Raw genomic sequence first — 10,841 nt, 5'->3', positions numbered from 1 at the left:
TATGTATTTTAAAAGAATAATACATCATGAATAAGTAATACTTTCTAGGAATGGAAAACAGGTTTAATACTAGGATGTTTCCTAACATAATTCATCACAAAAATAGGTCAAGGAAGAGAAATCATAACCATAATCACAATAGAAAATGCATTTGAGAAAATATAACAGCCATTACTGTGGTTAGCAGCCAGGACAGAGCCTCTCACTAAATGAGGACACTAAGGACAATTTCTTAACCCAATAAAGAACAGCTGTTTTACAACTACAGTTAACAGGATGCTATGCATTAAGACACTAAAATATTTGTGTTGAATTCATAAACAGATCAAGGCTGTCTACTCTAACTTCAATCACTTGATATTCTCACGAACATTTAAAGAGACTGTTAAGATAAGAAAATGAAATTGGCCTGAGTACCAAATGTCAGAAATAATTATATTGTTTGTAGACGATATTGCGGACACTAAAGTGAAACAACAACAACAATCAACAGAGAACTATTAAGTACTATCAGTGAGTCAAATCTGCTGCAAAATAGTTAGGGAATATAATAGAAAAATCCAATTACATGAGAAATAAAACAGACAATACCTCAGGCACAAGACCTTCAGTGAATAGCGCATCAATGATGGACCACAGGAAATCCAGCAGAAGGCAACAATTATAGACTAGAGCAGAGAAGAGGGGGAGACTTTCTGGAAAATAAAACTTATTGGAGACAGAGTCTAGATTCCAAAGAGAGAGAAGGGAAAAGAATAATTGCTGGGAAAGACTGGGTTCAGTAGACACTAAAGTACTTTAAACCACCAGGCCTTAACCTTTGTAGACTAAACAAATATGGAACTGTTTCAGTCTCATTATTCTGGAGGTAAGGTCCAGTGCTCACTTCCTCTCCTCTTTTCCTTCTTACCCCACCAGCCCTCACTGGTACACACTGGCCCTCTCCAATGGTAATAACTGAAACTTTGTGTTCTCTGAGGTCTGTCTCTGCAAAGCCCAATTGCATTTTCACCCAGGCAGGGATCAGAGAATTATATGAAAAATGACAACAGGGACATGTTATTATCATCTCAAGGGCTGAATTCTCAGAGCTCCTCCTTAAATAAACTGTTCTATTGACTTTTCTCTTTCCAAGCAATTCAGGTCCCTTGGAGTACAAAGATAAAAGAATGGAAAATTTTCAGGCAATACTGTGTCTGTGTAGGCAACAGAGGGGAAAGAAGAAAGTATTTCTCCAAGGAAAATTTCTTCTTTGTTTTGTTTGACTTAAATGTGACAAGGTATCTCCTAAGGAAAGTCTAATTTCTACAAGAACCAAACCCAGGAACCAACTCTCTGTGATATCCTCCTCTTGAAGAATCTTTGGAGAGTCAAGGATCACTTGGTATGCACAGTGTCATGGAGGCAAGGAGGTCCTTTCTGAAGAAAAGCTGAGTGGTTAATGGTTTTTGTTTTGTTGAAAGGACTAAACAAAAGAGGACTGAAAAATGTCCCTTGACAATGTCTGGTGACATGGAGGCTTTTGTTGATATTAGGAAGGGCTCCGTTTACCACCTCTAAGTAGAGGAGCAGGGGCAGAAATAATCCAGGTAGACTAAGTTGAAGAATGAGTATTGAGGTAACATAGGTGGAAAATACAATTCATCTATAAAATTTGTAAGGGAAAGGGAGGAAATAAGTAAAACATATTCTAAAAAGAGAATGAAGTATGGTTAGTTTTTTTAAAATATAGAAGATATGGGAACATGATCTAATTTCAAAGAGAATGATCATATTTATTTTAGGCTTCTTCTTTTTTTTGGTGAGGAAGATTTGCCCTGTGCTAACATCTGTTGCCAATCCTCCTCTTTCTTCACTTGAGGAAGATTACACCTGAGCTAACATCTGTGCCAATCTTCCTCTATTTTTTGTATTATGGGATGCCTCCACAGCATGGCCGATGAGTGGAGTAGGTCTGCACCTGGGATCCAAACCTGCAAACCTGAGCCATCAAAGCAGAGCATGTGGAACTTAAGCCACTCAGTCACGAGGCCAGCCCCTATTTTAGGCTTTTGAATACAGAGGACATTCTGGCTACATAATACACAGGATGCAGCATACACCCTAAATCAATGACAATCATAATCTGTTGCACCTCCAGTTTGTGGAATTCATGGATCCAGAGATCAGGATTAAAAGTAGAAGTGGCCCAGGGCTGGCCCCATGGCCGAGTGGTTAAGTTCACGTGCTCCGCTGCAGCGGCTTAGGGCTTCCCTGGTTCTGATCCTGGGCACAGACATGGCACCGCTCCTCAGGCCATGCTGAGGCAGCGTCCCACCTGCCACAACTAGAAGGACTCACGACTAGAGTATATAACTATGTACTGGGGGCATTTGGGGAGAAATAGCAGAAAGAAAAAAAAAAAGAAATATAGGCCCTCAAGGATGGAGTTCCTGTTGAATTTTCTCACAAAGTGGTACCTCATAATGATGATGGATTACCCTGAATAATCTGAGTATTTCTATTATTACTGCCAAATATTGACTCTGATGAGGGTGGCTGCATAATTGTTATATTATTTGGTGCACTGACAGATGGTAAGGAAGATCAGAGTGTGCATTTCTCCAAGGAATTTATTTATTCATCAGCATTTACAAATGTCTACAATTTTTTCAGGAGTGTCCTGCAAGAGGGAAATAAGATAAGAGCTTTTAGTCTAGTTGTGGTGAGATAAGTTCATGTGTTAGAGGTTCCATTAAAGCTGTAACTGGAGGATATCAACCGTGAGTGAGTGTAGATAGAGAGAAGGGTCCTTAGGATCATTGCACCCTGGGGGAGATGATGAGAGACCTTGAAACCCTCTGTTGCCATTGGGTCTGGCTTCTTCATTCCCCAGGGAATATTGGTGGAGACGTCACTTAACTGAATCTAGCTTGTGTGTGATGGTTTAGGATTCCATGATCTTTGACGATGTGGCTGTGGACTTCACCCAGGAGAAGTATGCTTTACTGGACCTAACTCAGAGAAACCTATACAGAGATGTGATGCTGGAGAACTACAAGAACCTGACCACAGTAGGTAAGGCTGCCATCACTGCTGTAACCTCCTATGGAACAAGTGAACATTATGTACTTGCCATGGTCCAGGATAAGTGATGTCAAATTTGAACACAGTGGGAAATAGCAGACACATGGTCTGCGCACTGATGAGTTTTAATTAAGCATCATTGCTGTAAAATATGGTTCTTAGGACTAACAGCATCACCATCACTCTGTTAGAAATGTGCATTCTCAGACTCCACTTTGACATACTGAATGAAACTTTGGCATTGGGGCCCAGTCATCTGTGTTTAGAGTTTGACAACCGTTGGTGTAGTGGTTTCTCCATGAGAAAGAAAATCTCTTTCTGGGACAGAAATAACGATCTCTTTGGGGCACATAAAGAGGATGTTTACATTTTTTGTCTCATTTGAAATAATTTTAATATCATTAGAAAAATAGACTTGATTTGTGGAAGTATTTGTCATCTTTTACAGGAGCCTTGTCCATTAATATATCTTTCCTCAAGGACAGGGTATCAGTTGTTGAAATCCAAGGTGATCTCTTGGTTGGAACAAGAAGAAGAGTTGAGAACAGTGGAGAGAGGAATCTTCCAAGGTGAGTGACTGTAAAGATCTTCTCTTGTCAATGAATATTTCACTATGTTAGATTTACAATGAAGAAACTTTTTAAGATGTACTTTCTCTCAGAAAGCTGAGGTCATTGGTCTCCGATGCTTTAGGATGTTTTCAACTTTGTATTCTTACTGTACATTTACTCAAAATTCCCTATGATCTCACAGAATGACTTGTTCTCTTTTTTAAGTTTATTATTTTGATATATGCTTAGTCCAGAGCTTGCTTAGTTTCCTTCTCTGATATTCTATCTCTTTTCCCATCATGTTTGATTTCCATAGAATTGTTTTTTCATCAATTACTCAATTTTGCCTCCAGATCCTTATTGTTTTTACATTGCTGATCTAGCGAAACTACTCAAATCTCTCATATTTTGTCTCTTTTCATCATGTTTAGTTTGCAAATAATACAAACGAGCCTTCTTATTTTTAATTCCTTTAACCTACCATTTGTTTTTCCAAATTTTATATTTGTTATTCTCTTTTACTTTAGAATCAGAAATGCATGTTAAAACCAAAGGCAATTTGGTTTTAACAACAATTCCTCCACAGGATATTTTAGGGGAAAAAACATCCAATAGGATAGAAATAGTAAGATCAGTAAGTTTGAAAAGATTGGAATTTCATTCAATAGAAGAGCAGCACAAGTGATAAATATTTGAGATTAGTGGCATTCACCCAAGAGAGAGCAATGTCTCTGGTGAAATATTGTGAATATGATGAATTTGGCGAAGAACTAAGTTGAAACTTACTGCTTCACAATTTGCCCAAGCACTCATTCCCACATATGTAACTAGAACTAGGCATTGATTTTTTTCAAAACAATTCCATGAAACTGGATAGGAATCTTTTAAGATCAGAGTAGATCACACATTATTTGAGCAGAAGGATTCCATCATTCAACTTGAAAGAAATCAAGAGGGTAAGAAATTATATGAATGTGATGGAAATGGTAAAAATCAAATCAGCATTGTAATAATGTTTCTATTTTAAGATGGGTAAGATGAATTAATGATTCTGAGAAATTGTTTAATCCTCCTTCATCAACAGGAAAGACGCCAAGTGGACAGTGGAGGAGAACTCTGTGAGTGTAAGGAACATGGAAAAGACTTCAGTGAACATGCCTTAAGACACACAGGAGAACTCAAAATCAAAGAAACACTTACGAGGATAATCAGTGTGGGTAAAGCTTCCTTACTCTGCACAAGAAATCCTCCACTAGAGGAAAACTTTCTGTGTTTAATTGGTGGGAAAAGGCCATCAGCCTTACTCTAAATATTCTATCCAGGAAAGCTAGCATGGGAGAGAAAACCTTCAAATGCAGTGACAGTGGGAAAGCCTTTGTTAAACCGTCTTACTTTCAGGCACAAATGAGAAGTCACAATAAAGAAAAACTCTATGAAGGAAAGGAATGTGGAACAGCTTTTATTCACTCTGGAAGCCTTTGTGTACATGTAAAAACACACTGCTAAGAAATATTAGGAATGTGGGAAAATTTTTCAGTCTTCTGCATAAAGTTCACATGGGAATCAACACCAGAGGGAAATACTATAAGTGTGAGGAAAGTGGGAAGACCTTCGTTAGTTCTTATCTTGCTAAACATATAAAATCTCATACTGGAGAGAGGACTTTTGCATGTAAGAAGTGTGGAAAATCCTTCGTAAGTTCCTCAGTCCTTAATACATTCAAATTCACACTGGAATAAAGCCATATGAATGCATGATATGTGGGAAAGCCTACAGCACACCCTCAAACCTTACTAGACACATTAAAACTCATAGTAGAGAGAAGCCTTTTGAATCTAATATGTATGGAAAAGCATTTGCCAATTCTTCTTGCTTTATCATTCCCATGCATACTCACACTGGAGAGAAGCCATATGAATGCAGCAAATGTGGCTTTCCCATTGGCATTTTCCCTGGTCTTTTTGGGATCAGTGCGGCTCTGGCCTTTTCTTCACTCATAGCCCAGAATTGCCTCCCAATTTTTATCCCTCCTCAACTCTTTTGCCACTTCTCACATAAACAGGTGCCTGTGGATCCTTCGGGAGGGGGACACTACAAAAGAAATTATTGTCTCTGAGCAGTGTGTCTTTCCACAGGATGTAACAGCAGAAAGGCATCCCTTTAGCACAAGAGTCTTGAGGTGAGGCTGAATGTTTTTCCTTAGCAGTGAGGAGTAGAGCAGGGTCAGCTTGCATTTGTGTTCAGTTAGAGAAGGAAAGGAGTTATTTCATTTCCCTCTTTGAGCTTCTGGACCAGTTAACTTCTGACCCATTGGAACATACCACCTTTTGCCATTACCCCTTAAGGGAAAATGGAATTGTTTTCACCAGTGGAATCAATTTCATCACTTTGCTGAAGGTGATTCAAAAAGCAAGAGGACAGGCGGGACCAAGATGGTGGAGTGAGAGGTCTTCTTTGTCTCTCTCCCATCGAATCTACAACTAATTGGACATTCACCGATTAACAAAGGATATCCAGATAGCATCTCAAGACGCCTAAAAGTCTCATGCTACTACACATCGGAATGCGGATGGACTTCCCCCCAGGAGGAGGTGGAAATAGGTGAAAACTCTCTGACCCCCGACCCCCGACCCCCAGACAGCCTAGTTCCTGCAGGAGGCTCTCTTCCAGCGGACTCCCCCATAGCATCGCCACACACCAAGGGCAGGAGTGTGCACTCACCAGCGGAGCAACGGTGGAAACAGGTGACAACACCCCTACCCAAGCCCCCCATGATCACACCTAAGCCCAGGGGGAAATCCCCAGGGTTCCACACCCACCAGCAGGGAAGGCCTCCGCTCGCCATTAGCAGGGAGGCCCCGCCCAGAAGCCAGAACAAAGAGAAGCTCCTGGCGGGCCCAGCACAGCACCAGGCTGCAAGCTGCCACTGAGCTCACGGTCTCTGGCACATGGATCGGTGCAGGGGGCACCTGGACTTCCCGTAGATGTGCTTGGGGACATGGTTGGAGCTCCAGTGCCTGGCTCTGTGGTGCGGGGGAAGACTTCGGGGTCCTGCACCTCCCCGGCAGGGAAAGCCTCTGCTTGCCATTAACAGGGAGGCCATGCCCAGAATCCAGGAAAAAGGGAAGCTCCTGGTGGGCGGATCCCCTGGGGCAGCTCCAGGCCGCAAGCTGCTGCTGGGCTTATGGTCTCCTGCACACGGGTCGGTGCAGGGGGTGCCTGGACTTCCCGTGGATGTGCTTGGGGACTGGGTGGAGCTCCAACACCTGGCTCTGTGGCCCAGGGGGTCGCTCCAGGGTCCCGCACCCCCCCCCCAGCAGGGAGGACCTCTGCTCGCCATTGGCAGGGAGGCCCCGCACAGCATTCAGAACACCAGGAAGCTCCCTAGAGCAGAACTCACCACAAGGCAGCAGCTTACAAGCCACCGCCAGGCCCACGGACTCTGGCCGTGTCCCAGACTAGGCAAGGGGCTCCCAGAGATCCCATGAGAGTGAAGTGGGGCAGAGTAGAGCTCTGGTGAAACAGCTACATAGCCCAGGGGGGAACTCCAGGTTCTTAAAGCAGCCTCAGCGAAAGCCGCTGCACAGCACTAGTAGAGAGGTCCCGACTGGCAATCACAAGGCGGGAAGGCCCTGGGGCAAAAGCAGCACAGCTAGGTGAGCTAACGACAGATTGCAGAAAATACCCATAGCTCTGCTGGGACCTATAGTGGACAAGTGTGGTCTGGTGGGCTCTGTTAGGGACAAATCAGAGATTATAGGTGATCCTGCTCCTGGCTGATGGGAAAGCCCACAACACCGCTGCAGACCACAAGGAGGGAGCACGTCTAGGTGGGCTGCAGCAGTAGGCACCAGCAGCCTGAGGCCGCCTTGCGATTGCCCCCACAACCGACGAGGGACCCCACAGGACCACTGTGACTATGAGGAGGGGTCCAGGACCAGTCAGTAACAGCTGACAGGGTTCCTGGTTGGGGCAGTCTAAACAGCTGCCCCCACACACACACCAATTGCAACAAGTGGAAGCAGCGACTAAACTCTATCTCTATGTGGAGGCACAAACCACGCCATCAAGCAGTATGAAAAAATATATTAAATCTCCAGAACAGAAGGAAAATGATAAGCACCCAGAAAACAATCCCAAAGACAATGAAATCTATAACCTAAATGACGATGATTTCAAAACTGTCATTATGAAAAAACTCAATGACCTAAAAGAGAATTCAGATAGACAACTCAATGAGTTCAGGAGCTATGTCACAAAAGAGCTTGACACTATAAAGAAGAACCAATTAGAAATACTGGAGATGAAGAACACAATGGAGGAGATTAAGAAAAATCTGGACTCTCTGAACAGTAGGGTCGATAATATGGAGGACAGAATTAGCAATTTGGAGGATAGGAATATAGAAATGCTGCAGGCAGAGGAGGAGAGAGAATTAAGGCTAAAAAGAAATGAAGAAACTCTCCAAGAATTATCCGACTCAATTAGGAGATGCAACATAAGGATTAGAGGTATACCAGAGGGAGAAGAGAAGGAGAAGGGGGCAGAAGGCCTGTTCAAAGAAATAATAGCTGAGAACTTTCCAAACTTGGGAAGAGAGATGGAACTGCATGTCACAGAAGACAATAGATCTCCAAACTTTATTAACACAAGAAGACCAACCCCAAGACATATAGTAGTGAAACTAGCAAAAGTCAATGACAAAGAGAAAATACTAAGGGCAGCCAGGCAGAAGAAAATAACTTACAAAGGAAACCCCATAAGGCTATCAGCAGATTTCTCAGGAGAGACCTTACAGGCTAGAAGAGATTGGAATGAAATATTCAAAACTCTGAAGGACAAAAACCTGCAGCCAAGAATACTCTACCCAGCAAAAATATCCTTCAAATACGATGGAGAAATAAAAACTTTCCCAGATAAACAAAAGTTAAGGGAGTTCATCACCACAAAACCTCCTCTTCAAGAATTGCTCAGGAAGAAACTCATTCCTGAGAAATCAAAAAAAGGAAAGGGGTTACAAAATCCAGAACAAAGGAGATAAGCAGAAGGACAATAACACAAAGTAACAGCTCTCCATCAGGACAAAATGCAAAAGAACCGGAAAACAAGTGATAAAATTGCAACAGTAGACCCCCACGTTTCAATAATCACACTAAACGTGAATGGATTGAACTCTCCAATCAAAAGGCACAGAGTGGCAGGATAGATCAAAGAACAAGATCCAACAATATGCTGCCTCCAGGAAACACACCTCAGCCCCAAACACAAACACAGACTCAGAGTGAAGGGATGGAAGACAATACTCCAAGCCAATAATGAACAAAAGAAAGCAGGTGTTGCCATACTTATATCAGACAAAGTAGACTTCAAAGCAAAACAGATAAAGAAAGACAAAGAGGGGCAGTATATAATGATAAAAGGGACGCTCCACCAAGATGACATAACAGTTATAAATATATACGCACCTAACACAGGAGCACCAAAATTCGTGAAGAAACTGTTAACAAAACTAAAAGGAGGCATCAACAGTAATACAATAATACTAGGGGACCTCAACACCCCATTAACACCAACGGACAGATCATCCAGACAGAAAATCAACAAGGAAATTATAGAATTAAATGAAAAATTAGATCAGATGGACCTAATAGATATATATAGGACACTTCATCCAAAAACAGCAGGTTACACATTCTTCTCAAGCGCGCATGGAACATTCTCAAGGATAGACCATATCTTGGGAAACAAAGCAAGCATCAATAAGTTCAAGAGGGTTGAAATAATATCAAGCATCTTTTCTGATCACAATGCTATGAAACTAGAAATCAACTACAAGAATAAGCTGGTAAAGGGCCAAAAATGTGGAGACTAAACAACATGCTACTGAACAAACAATGGATTATTGAGGAAATTAAAGAAGAAATCAAATATCATCAGGAGACAAATGAAAATGAAAACACACTGTACCAAATTATTTGGGACGCAGCAAAGGCAGTCCTAAGAGGAAAATTCATTGTAATACAGGCTCACCTCAATAAGCAAGAAAAATCTTACATAAACAACCTCAAACGACACCTAACAGAATGAGAAAAAGAAGAACAAACAAAGCTCAAAGTCAGTAGAAGGAGGGAAATAATAAGAATTAGAGCAGAAATAAATGATATTGAAACAAAAAAGACAGTAGAAAGGATCAATGATACAAAGAGTTGGTTCTTCGAAAAAATTAACAAAATCGACAAACCCTTAGCCAGACTCACTAAAAAAAGAAAGAGAGAAGTCTCAAATAAATAAAATTAGCAATGAGAGAGGAGAAATCACAACAGATACCGAAGAAATACAAAGGATCATTAGAGAATACTATGAAAAACTATATGCCAACAAACTGAACAACCTAGAAGAAATGGATAAATTCCTAGACTCATACAACCTACCCAAACTGAATCAGGAAGAAATAGAGAATCTGAGTAGACCAATCACAGGTAAAGAAATAGAAACAGTAATCAAAAACCTCCCCAAAAATAAGAGTCCAGGACCAGACGGCTTCTCTGGAGAAGTCTACCAAACATTCAAAGAAGATTTAATACCTATCCTTCTCAAACTGTTCCAGAAAATAGAGGAAGATGGAGCACTCCCTAATACATTGTATGAAGCCAACATCACCCTGATCCCCAAGCCTGACAAGGACAACACAAAGAAGGAGAACTACAGGCCGATATCACTGATGAACATAGATGCAAAAATCCTCAACAAAACTTTGGCAAACCAAATACAGCAATACATCAAAAAGATTATACACCATGATCAAGTGGGATTTATACCAGGGACACAGGGATGGTTCAACATCCGCAAGTCAATCAACGTGATTCACTACATTAACAATATGAGAAACAAAAACCACATGATCATCTCAATAGATGCAGAGAAAGCATTTGACAAGATCCAACATCCATTTATGATAAAAACCCTTAATAAAATAGGTATAGAAGGAAAGTACCTCAACATAATAAAGGCCATATATGACAAACCCACAGCCAACGTCATACTCAACAGACAAAAACTGAAACCCATCCCTCTCAGAACAGGAACAAGACAAGGGTGCCCACTTTCACCACTCTTATTCAACATAGTACTGGAGGTGTTGGCCAGAGCTATTCGGCAGGAAAAAGAAATAAAAGGAATCCAAATAGGCAACGAAGAAGTAAAACTCTCACTGTTTGCAGATGA

The sequence above is a fragment of the Equus quagga genome, chromosome 14 (genome assembly GCF_021613505.1).
Source record: "Equus quagga isolate Etosha38 chromosome 14, UCLA_HA_Equagga_1.0, whole genome shotgun sequence".
Classification (NCBI taxonomy): domain Eukaryota; kingdom Metazoa; phylum Chordata; class Mammalia; order Perissodactyla; family Equidae; genus Equus; species Equus quagga.
This window is presented reverse-complemented; position numbering follows the sequence as displayed.